This window comes from Sycon ciliatum, chromosome 10, assembly GCF_964019385.1.
Source record: "Sycon ciliatum chromosome 10, ocSycCili1.1, whole genome shotgun sequence".
NCBI lineage: Eukaryota > Metazoa > Porifera > Calcarea > Leucosolenida > Sycettidae > Sycon > Sycon ciliatum.
The window spans coordinates 10,635,536-10,648,659 of record NC_088652.1 but is presented as its reverse complement, the minus strand read 5'-3'; the positions used below and the strand labels follow the sequence as shown (position 1 = coordinate 10,648,659).

General features: G+C 48.7%; 1 protein-coding gene across 1 annotated transcript in view; it reads left to right on the top strand.

Annotated features, from left to right (window-relative positions):
• The window catches only part of LOC135825815 (uncharacterized), a gene marked incomplete at its 3' end in the record, with an annotated part of 182,048 nt that overhangs the window by 130,993 nt on the left and 37,931 nt on the right, over positions 1-13,124 (top strand).

The following is a 13,124-nucleotide window of genomic DNA, read 5'->3' as shown; positions in this document are numbered from 1 at the left end:
TTTTCAGGCATATCCTGGGATTCGAACCCGCACTATCGCCCTACATGCATTCCCCCATACATTTCGCATTCATACCCATTCTTCGAAGTTGCTTCACGTTATTATCTTGCGTTTGAAAGCCCTATTTGAATATTGCGGGCAGCTGTATGCAGGTATGTGGCCAGCTGTGTTTGATGGTACGGTACGGTACGGGAGACGGTGTCGTATTACCCTCGACCGTACCTGTCCCGTACCTATCCCCTACCGTATCGTGCCATCAAAGACGGCTGGCCACAATGCATATTCAAATAGGGCTTTCAAATGCAAGATCACAATGTGAAACAACTTGGAAGAATTAGTATGTATGCGAAGTGTATCGGGGGATGCATGCAGGGCGCGCGATAGTGCGGGTTCTAATCCCAGGTTATGTCTTAAAGAAAAAGGAATTTTTTAAAGAATTTATAACATCCCTATGCTTTTTTTGTCTTGGTCATCAAGGCAAAAAAGCAAAGCGTAGGGCCCTGAGCTTCCAAGCTCTCTTGTTTGGTATTTGTGTGTTTGTTTGTGTGTTTGTGTCACACCTGGCGCTATCCCGTATCCGCCCCGTACCGTACCAAACACAGCTGGCCACAAACTGCTGGCCGCAATATTCAAATAGGGCTTTCAAATGCAAGATCATAACGTGAAGCAACTTGGAAGGATGAGTATGAATGCGAAGTGTATTGGGGAATGGATGTAGGGCGATAGCGCGGGTTCGAATCCCAGGTTTAATATGCCTTAAAAAAATTGGAAATTTTTTTCATAACATCCCTATGAATTTTTTGCCTAGGTCATCAAGGTGGTAGATGGTGTCGTAATACCCTCGACTGTATCTGTCCCGTACCGTACCGTACCATCAAAGACGGCTGGCCACAAACAACTGGCCACGATATTCAAATAGGGCTTTCAGATACAAGATCATAACGTGAAGCAACTTGGAAGAATTAGTATGTATGCGAAGTGTATCGGGGGATGCATGCAGGGCGATAGTGCGGGTTCGAATCCCAGGTCATGTATTGAAAAAATTCGGAGAAATGAAAAAGTTATAACATCCCTATGTTTTTTGCCTAGGTCATCAAGGCAAAAAAGCATAGCGTACGGCCCTGAGCCTCCAAGCTCTCTCGTTTGGTATTTGTTTGTTTGTGTGTTTGTGTCACGCCTGGCGCTATCCCGTATCTGTCCCGTACTGTACCATCAAACACAGCTGGCCACAAACAGCTGGCCACAATATTTGCTGGCTCCCGTATCTGTCCCGTACCGTACCGTACCATCTAAGACAGCTGGCCACAAACAGCTGGCCACAATATTCAAATAGGGCTTTCAAATGCAAGATCATAACAAGAAGCAACTTGGAAGAATTAGTATGTATGCAAAGTGTATCGGGGGATGCATGCAGGGCGATAGTGTGGGTACGAATCCCAGGTGATGTCTTTAAAAAAAAGAAAAAATGATAAATTTACTACTTCCTCCACCCAAGCAAGATTTTCGCTTATCTTTACACTATTTACCGATAAATTCCAGGTTCTCAGAACGGCTTATAGCGACTCAGAATGAGTTGAGGAGTCATTGAACATCAAAATAAACTATACAAGTCGAAAAATGGAGAAGTCGTCCTTTGTCATCAGCTGACGTAGCACTTGTTGTCGGGAAGTACTTCGCACTTTCCAGAAGCGCAAATATTTCGTATCTACTCTTTTCCACACGCTTCACGTCCTTCATGAGTACGATCGGCAGTGTTTCTTAAGCCTAGTTCACATTCGACGCAACGCCGACGGTACGGGACGTAAGGGCTTGTCGGGAGGGCTGGGGTGAGCTGTAAAATCCTGTACGATTCGTACGACATGACATGCAGCAGTCGTTGCAACGTTCAACGTCGAACGGCGCGAGTCATAAGGCACGGTCAGTGACGGGGTGACTTTCGGACCTAATTTCTCGTTTTTCGGGACTTCTTTTCAATTATTTCTCCTTCAAAGAAGCGGGATCAAGTTCACAATACCAGTTTTTTATGAAGACCAAAAAATTAGCTCTGAAAGTTGTGGCATTAAAATAATAGCCCCAGGAAATGATAGAATAGTTCGTCTGTCACGCTTCTGAACTATACCTAAATACAATAAGTGATATGAGATAAAATTCAACTCAAGTCGTGGTAGCCATTCTGTGAGTCATGGGAAGCGCAGTGTTCGAAATGCTAAAAATGTCCAAGTATGAATCGGGAGTAGTCGGCGCACAACGCCGTCTCCTGTTCACATTCGATTTGCAGCGTTTTTGTACGCTTGCGTCCCCGTCGAGGCCCGTCTACGGTATGAAAAGTTGGATCGATCCAACTCTTCCCGTCGCTGCCCGATCTGTACGGTAGTACGGTTGCGTTCCCATTCCTGGTGTTCACATAGGACGCCGTCAGACCGTCCCGTCGCTTCCCGTCGATCCTTACGTCGCGTCCCGTCGCGCCCCGTCAAATGTGAACTAGGCTTAACCAGCCAAAGCTGGTTTGCTGTGAGCAGCTCTGCTACCAGTGTGCCAGTGGTTACTATAATTTGTATCCGACTACTTCTCTCCATGACGCCTTTCAACGAACCAAATATTCAGCACAAAACGTTCTCCATCCAAATCGCCAGGGATTCACTCGTATATGGGCGAGCATCGCTGAGTGGCTTTCTCAACTTCAAGCTCGCAGGCGTTTACCATACACGCATCATGTGGCGGAAACACGCTGGTTTTTCGCAACATGACACCTCTGTACTCCAGTGCAGCTAGCACCCACCTTGACCAGTGACCAGGTGACTGACTTCGTGTGTTTTTTTTACCACTGAGTTTACTCGCCTTCAACGCACTCTACTCTGAGTTTTTCTTTACTCTTTGCCGACTTCGCCGACTTGTTTGGAACTGGTGCGCCTGGACCAGCAGATTTGTGTGATGGTGAAGTGCACAAGATGTAAAAAATACCTGTCAGATACCTGTCAGTGGGCTGAAGGAGATAAGCGAAAATTTTGCCTGGGCGGAGGAAGTATGCTTTTTTTGCCTAGGTCATCAAGGCAAAAAAAGCATAGCGTACGGCCCTGAGCTTCCAAGCTCTCTCGTGGGCAATTGCACAGTTTTATTGAAACTTCAAGCGGGGATTTCAGTGGGCGATCTTCATCATTTTTCGATTTTTTTCGACAAATCCACAGCTGAGATGCATGCAGAATGAACGAGCATAAAATCTACGTACCTCACTAGTAAAAAAAGTTCGCGAAAAATCTCACTGAACATTGCACACACAACAGTGCATTCACTCTCAATAGAACTCAAAGGTTTTTCAATGCTTCACTTTGGCAACTTTCATAAATACGAATTCGGTCTAGTCTTTTTTATATGAAAGTTTTGTCCATGTAAACTGATCTGGATACAACTTCTGTATAACAAATCATGGCTGTTCTTGAGTTACCGCATTTTCCGCACTAATGTAATCGGTCCATAAAGGGTTAATAATGATTAGTCTGGTTTCAGTATCTGTCGTCTGATGATGGCTGTTGTCGCCACTCGCCTATTTGCATGTTTCAAGATAGCCTATTGAATGATTCTCGTTTGATCTTACCTTGTTTGTTTATGTTACAAACTACATGTTCTCACGGGTGAAAGGCCTTCTCGCTTATGATATTGTAGTTGCTTGAATGTTGTTTCTTGACTCCACCATACTGCTGATGTTTTTACTACCATATTTCCACGTAAGTTAGTTCTCCCCAATGACTTAGTACTCCCTACAAAAAAATACACTTTCCACTGCCGAGGTTGTAACCCCGAAAGACAGTTCCTCCTGAAAGATAGAAGTTGCCCAACTAAAGGAAGAAGTAGAGGGAATGCAGTCCACAAATCCCATACCCGTAGCGTCCCCAGCCTGCACGGACCAAGGGAAATTGTACAGTAGCACTGCAAGTTAAGCTGCCTCACCAACAGGCACACACACCAGCACGGACGGTAGCACACGTACTACTACAAGAAGCAGTACCCCAACGGCCAGACCTGAACTGCCCACCAAATCTCAAACACAACATACAAGCATGAGCGACAATGGGTGGCAAAACCCACACCGCCGCCGCACTGCACAAGCCGAAACCAACACTACCAGTAGTCCCCTGAAACGCATTATCACAAGCCAGTTCACAAAAGAGCCAGCCCGTACCAAGCACACTGCCCTTCAGGGCATGGAGCGGGTGAAGCGCACGGCTTTCTACCTTGGCAATGTAGACCGTGTACATGATGCTGCCTCAATTGAACTGTGGTGCAAAAAGAAAGATGTCGAAGTTTTCACTGCTCAATCTCAGAATCGCGGTACTTTGGTACAGCTTATGCCCACTTGGTTGTGGGAGAGAACTGTGTAAAAAGGATCCAAGGACCTGTTTTCTGGCCTGACAAAATTAGTATCCAGAAATGGAGGTTCCACAGTGACCAGGCTGAGTCTGAATAATGAGTAAACCAACACCTCAACTTGACCCTAACGCAACACCCTTCTATCGTCCAACGCACCTAGCCTTCTTTCCCGTAGCCTGTATCAATGCACGTTCCCTTAGAAACAAATCTGCTGAGCTATCCGACCTGCTCACGACCAGCTGTCACTCATTGTTTGCATAACTGAAACCTGGTTTTGTCCACAAATGTCCCTCTCTTTCCCAGGCCATGAATGTTTTCGAAGGGGTCTACCCACCTCAGAGAATAATATTACCAACAACGACTTCCTGGCCTATAGCGGTGTTGCTATAATAGAAAATCAAGTGCATTTGGTCATATTACCCACCGTACAGACCTAAATCTTCCGCAATTCGAAGCTACTTGGGTAGAGATATCGCCATCCACTGCAACCTCTGCTTACCCCACGCGCCAGCAGCCCATCCAAATTGCGGCTGTCTACCGTCCACCGACCCGTCGGTGATACATAACTTCTACGCCTCATTTCAAAGCTGCTTGACTAAAATACGGACCCCTGGCTCGCCAGTCCTCATCATGGGATATTCCAATGCCAAATGTTCCACCTGGTATGGAACAACAACAGACACTGCGGGCCACCACCTTTCATGTCTTTTTGGCATGTTTTCCTTGCAGCAACACGTCACATTCTCAACCCACCGCTCCCACAAAGGCAATGAAGCTGCCCTGGACCTGATGATCACTGACACAGCGGCCGGCATCTGCGATCCTCGCCCCTCAGCCCCTCTCGGTCAGTCGGACCACTCAATTGTTCTCAGCCGTTAGTGCATCCCCACATATACCTCACCACCACCTGCACTCGACACTACACTGCCCTTCCAATCATTCCTTCCAGATACCTGACTTCAGTCAGTTTGACATCTCCTCCATTCTTTCCACTCACCTAGTTGCTCTAAATAAATCCATTGCTAATATCAACTGGCATGCTGCTCTCCAGTTGAAGTTTGGAGATCCAAACCGTACTGCTCCAGCACTTTATGACATCCTTCACTGTCTATGCTCCTCTTCCTACCCACCCGGTCGTGCTATTCAGCCCCAAGACAGCATACGCCAAGTCCTCCATGGCTGACATGCGCTGTTAAAGCTCAGTTAAAAAGGAAGCGAGACGCCTACAGCTTGTATAGAAAGTATCCTACTCCTAGCAATCCCGAGCATTTCAAGTGCGAACGTAACAGAGCACGAATCATATCTAGAGAGGACCACCAGTATGTCTTCTCCATTAGCACTACCTCATCATCCATTATTGCATTCACCCCTAGTCTGGTTAAGTTTGTTAAGCACCCTAGAACTACCAACATGTCAAACTACCCTAGAATTACCAGAGGCATCATATGACTCCACCTGACCTAAACATACCTGTTTGGTATTATTTTTGGCAATTTGTGTAGAAACGGAAGTCCTTGGGTTATAAGAGTGCCTTTTAAAAGAAACAACCAATTACAGCTGCAGACAGCACTATCTTGGAGATCAGCAGCTGGCATTGCACGCAGTGAAAGGGCGACCTTTTGTCGGTTTACGGAAAAATAAAGAGCATTTGCTTGCCATGCTCATACTGCAAACACTACATTTCAGACTATTACCCCTGAAATTGCTGCCGCTTCGCAAACTTGCTGGATTTTTCTGAGCAAGGTTGGTCAATCATTGACTGCTGTGATAAATACATCTACGGGTGAAATGAGAAAGAAGTGTCGCGACTCGTAGCAAACATAATTTCCGTTCTACGTCGTGTCCGGAGACCATCTTTGTCATCAAACCTCAAGTAGCAGAGTAGAGTTCCTGGAAACTATTTTTAGGAATTTCACTTGATTATATCGCGTCCATTCCTATCCAGCCGAAGGGCCGTCGACAGATTATTGGGGGAACAGAAGACGCCTCTTGCGACAAGGTGAGAAAATAATGCCATGAAATTGCTCGAAGTAGACTCCTCTCTAATTTTCTGTTTTCACACCTACCTTGTGCACTGGATCATGACATGGATCATATTCTGGTCAATAAATGCGAATAACGCATCTGCCCCGTCTTCGAAATGGTGATTAACATTCTACTCCCATGCTAGAGTATAGAGTAGACACACACGCGTGCAGGACGCGACACACCAAAAGACAAGAGAGTGAGTTTGGAAGAATGGGAATGTCGGGCAGAGTAGCTGGCCTCGATTGAGTGCGCGTTAACGAATCGTGCGGTCGGCCTACCGAGGGCAGGAGCTGTATATGACCAAGTGGGTCGGCCTGCGCTGAGCAGGAGCGGTCTGTGACCCATTCGAGTCGGTGGGTCGGCCTGCATTGAGCAGGAGCGGTTTATGACCCATGCGAGTTTAACCCTTTGTGAGTCCACTGGTTTCGGAGAAAATGACCAAATTTTCCATTCCGACAATAATCCCCTGTAACTCCACAGTTTTTGAGAATTTGTGATTAGAAGTTGTGTTTTTCTGAATGGAATCGTTCGGCTGAATCCAAAAAACTATGTGAGATTGTTGCCATGGTTACCAATGTTGCCATATTAGGCACATATTGTCATAATCAAGTGTATAGCCGCGTTATTTACAGAGCGCACCATAGGAAGGAAATGAAACCATACTTTTATGTACAAATATACAGTAGACAAGATAGAAACTCACAGCACTGAGATAAGATATCCTTCACGGGAAGTGGCGTGCATGGTAAGCGGCGTAGCAGTCGTGGTCGCTCGTGATGTGGAGGTGAACATCGCACGTAGTGCAGTAGGTTACACACTGGTGCTGCTTGTTACCCACTTCTGTGCAGTTTCTGCAGTTCTTCCTTTTCCTCGCTCCAGGTAAGTGAAGCTGAGCAACAGGAACCTGGACATCCTGCGGAACAGGCACTGGGCAATACGAGCGCTTCGGTGGCGGTGCATGCTCATCAATCGATGACAGCTGCCGGATGAGGTTACAGCGGAAATCCGAGTGCTGCAAGTTGCATCGTCGACTTATCACCCCTGGATGCTGGCTCTGCCACAAGTGAAAGAGGCGGTATGCATTGACAGCGCACACGTCAACCATATCCAAGAAGAGACTCTTCCAGTATTTCTTCGTTTTGCGAAGCACACGGTGCGTTTCGATCAGCTGATCGAACGTGTCGACTCCACCCATGCTGCTGTTGTAGTCTCTGATGCACATTGGCCTCTGCACTTCCATTTGCTGGTGTGCACCATCAATCTTGACATTTCTTGTTACTGTGTCATGCTCATGGCCCTGATGTATGTTGCTGTACATTGACACACACCGCTTGTCCTTCCGTTGCTGGTACAGGTGATCTCCGTTGCGAACATAGCGTGTTGCACCTCGCTCTGCATGTTTCTCGAACTGTTTCATGTCGGTCCGCAATACGGCTGGAAATCCAGTGCGGTTCGCGCGGACGGTGCCAACCAACGATATTTGCTTGGTACAAAGAGATGTGGCCAGGGTTTCGGAAGTGTAAAAATTGTCCGTGTAAATCACACTTCCGGCGCGCACGTCACTGATCAGCCGCATCGCCACAGCATGAGTCAGGCCATTTTCACCTCCAGGTTGCTGGCCTGTGTAAACTTCAAAGTTTACAACAATGGAGGTTTGGGCGTCGCAGGCAGCGAATACCTTGAAGCCCCATTTGACGGGCTTTTTGGGAATATACTGCGTAAAAGGAGTGCGTCCCTTGCACTTGACCATGCGCTCGTCAACACTAGCGCACTTGCCAGGGATGAACAAACGCGTGCAGGCCGCCTGCAGATGGTCGTGAAGGTATCGCACCTTACGAAGTCGATCATTTATATCCTCTGCCCTGAAGTCCACAATCTTGATGAAGCACATCAGCGCTAAGTACCTCCGGTAGGTTCGAATCATGCAGCGTGCATAGTTTCCGTTGTACAACGACGTAACGCGCCAGTAGTCCCTCGTCGCAGGCAGAGGATGAAATCCCTGGAAGAAGAGAAATGCAAGGAGGCCGTAAAACTCATTACGGTCGGTCTCCTTCCACACACCAGCCGTCTGGTACGTCTTTTTTCAGCGATGTGCTCGTGCGCATACAAATTTGTAAACTTGACAATTGAATCCACAACTTCGTCCGGGAAATATAGTTTGAAGAAATCAAGTTCACATGTTGGAGCGAAATTATCAGGTAGATTCAAACCAGTGCCAGTTATGTTGAACTCAGGTGTATTGGTTTGCAGCTGGTCAACATCATCATAGCCACTACAATTTTCGTACTGTATACCACGTCCTCGTCCTTGCCCTCTTGCAGCTCCGCGTCCTTGCCCTCTTGCAGCTCCACGTCCTCACCCTGTCGCAGCTCAATGTCCTCGCCCTGTCGCAGCTCCACGTCCTCGCCCTCTTCCACGCGCGGGTACACGTACTGCTTGGCCTCTGCCTCGTCCAGCGAGCAGCGACGGGAACAGGAATAGCGATATCGTCAGCCGAATCGGATCCTATTTGCTCCAAGTCGAAAAAGAGATCGTCATTCAGGCGATCTTCCTCGTCAGACGAAATAAAATCGTTGTCCGAGTCACCTACCTCTTCGCCTGAAGAGCAAGCGATATCCTCTACTGGGAGATCTGCTTGGTCCGCGTCTTGTATTAGGCGAAGAGCCTCGTCTGCATCCATCGCTGGATAAGTCCAAATTCTAATTTTGACATAATTGCAAAGGCTCTTTGAAAGCGTGCTATCAAAAAAAATTTAGTGGCGACCTACATCATGTTTAGTACCTACGTCACGGAAATTTTCTCAGCTACGCGGTGGTGAAGTCTCGGCGCGATGCGGTAAACCAGTCAAGCGCGACGATCAAAAATGTGACGCGCATTTGAAACGAGCGAAATCGCTCGTTGAGCGCACAAAGGGTTAATAGTAGTGCGCGAGAGGCCAGTTACGAATGAGTGCCCATGCCGACATTCCCATTAGGGCCAGAGGAGATAGCTGGTGATAACAACCAATATAGATGGTAAGTATGTATTGCACAAGAGCGTTGTACTCAGACCTCAGACATGCCCATCGCGGAAGCGATGATAGCGAACAGCTGAGTTAGACATAGCAACTTGTGCTGGGATTAAACCATTCAACAGCTTGCAAGGCTGATGAATTGACCGCCACTATTTTTAGCCTGGTATCCACCACACAGCTGTTCAAAGTGACTTTTACTGGCCAGTGAATCCCTATTTTTCCATTTTTCCATTTTTTTCTTTTTTTTCTACACACACACGGTGGACACACCACACCACATACTCCGGCATACACTGGCTGTTGGTAACCACCCAGGAGAATGAAAGAAAAGTCAGGAAGAGTCCAAGAAAGAGAAGAAAGACGTGTGCGACCATCATCGTCGGGAATGGAACCCGCAACCTCTCGATTGGAAATCGACTGCACATACCACTGCACCATATGGGACACACTAGAGGCATAAAGACAGACCAATATTGTGCAGTAGGATCGACAGGGAACGCTATCTGCATCCTAAGTGAATGTCTTTGCACTTACTCAGTGATCGGCTGGACCATGGTGTCAGGCCACTCCGCAGCTGTAGAAGCAAAGGTCCTGAAGGCATCCATCTTGTTTCGGGACAGGGCATCAGCGATGATATTGGAAATGCCTGGCAGGTGCGATGCTCGGATCAGGAAATTGTGCTTCACACACATTGAGTACAGGGTGCGGATGAGTGCCATGACTGCAGGAGACCGGCTCGTGCCAGTCTTCAGGCACTCCACGACAGCTTGGTTGTCGCACTGAAACTCCACACGCAGCCACAGCCACTCTATCCCCCGTGTGGCGCAGGCCGCGACAATGGCGTAGAGCTCCTTGTAGGTAACGCTTAGTTCCAGTTGCTGCAGAGACCAGTCACCTCTGAACCAGCGACCATTGAAGAAGGCTCCAAATCCAATGGTACCACTTGCGTCAGTTTGCAACTGGAGGTCAGCGATGGGCATCCACTTCTCCAGCAGGTGAAAAATGACTTTCCGTTTCATGTTGACAGAGTCTGGTGCCACCAGCTCAGGTCGCCCTTGACTGAGGCTGAGAGGTGCAGCATTCGGTGAGATGACATCTCAGATGTGGCCTTGTCGAGGTCATACAGGCCGCATAAGAGTGTACGGGCGGCAGCAATTGCTGGGAAAGCGAACGAGAGGTGGCCCAGGAGTGAGGCGAGTTCGCATTTGAGAACGCAAATCTTGTCGAAGGTGGTAGAGACTGAACGACGTACGGCCAGAAGCTAGGTCCGAGGCAGACGCACCTCCAAGCGATCGGTGTCCAGCTCCAAACCGAAAGAAAGTGAGGACAGTGGAAGGACCCTCAACTTTCTCTGTGGCGACAGGTACGTTCAAGAACTGGAACAAGTCCAAGATGATGGCCTTGTGCTTGGCTGCCAGGGAGGAGCTTGGTGGGCAGATGTCGAAGAAGTCATCAAGGTAATGCATTGCGTCGGGCAAGGAGCCGACATAGACAAGGACCCAGTTGATAGCCGTTGCCAGCTGGTTGAAGATGAATGGTGATGGGCGGAGACCAAATGGAAGGACTTTCTCGTAATAGTACATGCCGTTCCAACGGATGCCGAGAAGATGCCAGTCCGAGGGGGTGACGGGACACAGGCGAAATGCATTACAGATATCTACCTTTGTCAAGAGGGAGCCCTTGCCGAGTCGCATAATTGCGGCAATTGCAGTGTCCACGGAGTCGTAATGCAGGCTGAACTGCCCGCGTGGTATAGCATCGTTGTAACTGCTGTCATCAGGAGACGACAGGTCCTGTATCACACGAAGTTTTCCATTGGACTTCGGCACAGCACCCATACCAGATGTCTGCATGCACAGAAAGGGTGGCTCCGGAAATGGACCTGCTGTTTGCCCAGCTTCACAACATTCGGTCAAATAGGAAGAAACATATTACGGATAGCCAACAGGTGATTGGGAGAACTATGAACACCAGATATAGCAGCAGAATGGCCTATTGTGAAACCGTGACAAAACCCATGCAACACAAAGTGATAGAAGTAGTGATCAGAATGACGGTTAAGGAGCCCGGCTAATCGGCTAACATTAATGAGGGTCTCCACAGAATGTTTACGGAGCAGACGCTGAGTTGGCGGACTGTCCCCTGCCACATTTGACTTCTGGATGCTTCCCTTGGCATTGAAGGCACACGTGGGCACAATAGCAGAATGAGTTGTTGCACTGCTCCCTGTTGAAGTTGCGGCAGATAGGCTTCCCAAGATGGGTTGGCGCGCTGGACTGTGGCGGACCTCCACTCCCAACGCCGACGGATGGAGGCCCTGGTCTAAAGGGACACCGGGCCTGGGCCACTGGGTGCGCCAAAGAACAGTGCGAACAGCGGGCGACCACGGCTGGTGAATGACGACTGCCACAAATTAGAGTCGATGATAGCCCAGTCGTACGACGGTGGTTGGGAGGCTATGGCGCGCCGGAAATGCCTGTCATAACTTAGCCATGCGTCCACATGATACGAGTTATTTGCATCCAGAATAGTGGCCTGATATGCCAGAAAATCATTTGCCCTATCTGGAGCCGCCGCGACAATTACTCTCGTGTAGACAGTTAACGCCTCGAGCCATGATGCTACATCGTTGACATGGCGGCGCTGGGCCTGAGTTGGCTTCTGTACAAGTTGGACAGAGCGGTTGGCCCCACCGCTAGCTGGACCACATCGGGCTCCACACCCAGCTGGTCCGGGAGATCGTCGAAATCAATAAACTCGCCGCGTAAAATTTGCCCGCGGAGTTTAGCAGGTACAGAGAGCGACGGACGAGCAGCCGGCAGATGGCCCAATGCATGAACGGAGCTGGAGTTGACAGGCAGCACGACGGCTGCAGCAGATTCCAACTGCTCTACTCGCTCCATCAGGGCCTGGAGGACCGTGCCGACGGCCTGAGAAACAGCCGAAGCAAGTTCATCAGGGACCACACTCAAGGCGGCGGCAGAAAAAACTGATGGCACAACGTCGGAGACAACAGAGGCTGTGGAGGAAGATAATGGAGTCCCGGTTGGTTGACGACAAACAGGATTAGGCCTCGCGCGCGCATTACTACCTGCAGCCGAAGTTTGAGTTGCAGCCCCGGGATCAGGGGCCGCATTCAAGGCGGCGGCAGAAAAAACTGACGGTGCAATGTCGGAGACAACAGAATCCGAGTGGGGTATTGGAGTTCTGGGCGGTTGATGACGAACAGGCTTTCGCCGCACACGTACATTGCGTTCTGTATCCGAAGGTTGAGCTGCCACTCTGGGCGATGGCGTCTTTTGTCTGGTCGAGAAACGAGCCATCGTGAGAATATAATACTCGCCTACTCAAACTATAATCTCTGGCCGCTTAAGACAAGTAGTCTGACGGGACTGAGCTGAGAGAGAACAAGGAAAGCGAATACTAAAGACGGCAAGACGCCAGCGAATCGGTAGAACTAGGACTGACACTCAGAATTTTCAGAATTTCAGAATTTGAAAGCCGACTGCAGGCAAGTAAACTGGAAAGACAGTCTATGACCCTTGAAATTGCTGCCGCTTCGCCAACTTGCTGGATTTTTCTGAGCAAGGTTGGTCAATCATTGACTGCTGTGTTAAATACATCTACGAGCGAAATGAGAAAGAATTGTTGCGACTCGTAGCAAACATAATTTCCGTTCGACATCGTGTCCGGAGACCATCGTTGTGATTCAAGCTCA